Below are 2143 nucleotides of genomic sequence, written 5' to 3'. Positions count from 1 at the left end.
TTGGCTGATTCCAACAGTGAGTCGTTGATACTATAGTCATAGGATACTACGTTTTTTTTTCGTTTCGTGAAGTGCAAAATTTCTGAACATTTAGAGCAGGTTTCCAGTCTGTGCACCATGTTGAAATTTTATCAAGATCTGACTGAATATTTATGCAGTTTCTCTCAGATAGTACTTCATTATAGATAATTGCATCATCTGCAAAATGCCTGATTTTACTATTAATATATGTCTGCCAGGTCATTCATATACAACATTAACAGGAAGGTCCCAGCACACTTCACTGGGGAACACCTGAAGTTACTTCTACTCCTGACAATGACTCTCCAAGATAAAATGCTGTGTCCTCTCTACCAAAAAGTCCTCAACCAGTCACAAAGTTCCCTTGATACCCAATATGATCGTACTTTTGACAATAAAAAAACGTGTGGTACTGAGTCAAATGCTTTCCAGAAATCAAGAAACACTGCATCTACCCGGTTGCCTTGATCCAAAGCTTTCAGTATGTCATATGAGAAAAGTGCGAGTTGGATTTCACACGATCGATGTTTTCAAAATCCACGCTGGTAGACATGTAGGAGGTCATTCTGTTTAAGATTCCTCATTATGTGTGAGCTCGGAATACGTTCTAAGATTCTACAACAAATCGATGTCAAGGATATTGGACGGTAGTTTTGTGGATCACTTCTACTGCCCGTCTTGTAGACAGGTGTGACCTGTGCTTTTTTCCAAGAACTGCACCCGGTTTATATACGATAGATTATAGTTTGAAGAGGGCTAACTCAGCTGCAAATTCAGTATAGAAGCTAACAGGGATTCCATCAGGTCCTGGATCTTTGTTCGTTTTCAATGATTTCAGCTGTTTCTCAACACCACCAACACTAATACTTATTTCGTTCATCCGTTCGTGATGATTAAATTGGGGTAGTTCTCCTGGGTTTTCCTTTGTAAAGGAACATTTGAAAATGGAGTTACGCATTTCAGTTTTTGCTTTGTTATTCTCAGTTTTAGTTCCTGCCTCATTCGCTAGGGACTGGATACTAACTTTGGTGCCATTACCAGTCTTTTCATATGACCGGAATTTCTTTGGATTTAGTGAAATGTACTTTCACAATAATCTGCTACAGTAATCATTGAAGGCATTACACATTGTTCTCTTGACAGCAAAACACATTTCATTCAGCATCTCTCTATCTATAGCCCTACGCTTTGTTTTACATGTATTATGCAGTAATCTCTGTTTCTTTAGAAATTTCTTTACAGTGACTGTATACCAAGGAGGTTTTCTCCCATTACGAACTGTTCTACTGGGTACATGTCTATCCAGCACATGGTCAACTATTCTTTTAAACTTGAGGCAGAGGTTCTCCATGCTCCTGCCCTGTGCTGTAAGTTTAAAGTTGCTCACTGAGATATGACACTACTGATTTTTATGTAATTTACTTAATGTGTACCTTTCTGATTGTTTTAGCTGTCCTTTGTACTTCGGTAATCATTGTTGCCACAACTGCTTCATGTTCACTGATACTAGTTTTGATGTGGACATAGTCAAAAGCACCAAGTCTATTTGTTGCCATTAGATCCACTACATTCCCATCAGGAGTGGGATTCCTAACTATCTGTCCTAGGTAGCTTTCAGAGAAGGCGTTTAATAATGTTTCATAGAATGTCTTATCAAGCCTGCCACTAACAAAACTCTTAATTTTCCCAGTTAATTGGTGGGTGACTTAAGTCTCCATTGATGATTAAGGTATGATTGGGGAACTTACATACAGATAAACTGAAGTTTTCTCCAAAGATTTCAGTTACATCATGTGATGAGTCTGTTGTTTGATAGAAGGATCCAATTATCATTTTATGCCAAACCTAGACACTTACTCTTGTCCAAACAGTCTTACATGCAGCTCTAGTTTTTATTTTGGTGGATATGAGTTTTTTGTCTACTGCAACAAATACTCTACCTCCATTTCCCATTTGCCTATCCTTTCCCCAAAAATCTCACTGTTGACAATTTCAGGTTTCAACCAGCTTTCTGTACCTAGAATTATGAGCTTCTCTGCTTTTCATGAGCTTTTCAAACTCTGGCACATTGTTGCAAATGCTTCGGCAGTTTACCATTTGGATTTTAATAGCCTCACCTGTT

Source organism: Schistocerca serialis, chromosome 2 (assembly GCF_023864345.2).
Source record: "Schistocerca serialis cubense isolate TAMUIC-IGC-003099 chromosome 2, iqSchSeri2.2, whole genome shotgun sequence".
Classification (NCBI taxonomy): domain Eukaryota; kingdom Metazoa; phylum Arthropoda; class Insecta; order Orthoptera; family Acrididae; genus Schistocerca; species Schistocerca serialis.
The sequence above is the reverse complement of the archived record's forward strand: the minus strand, read 5'-3'. Positions refer to the sequence as shown.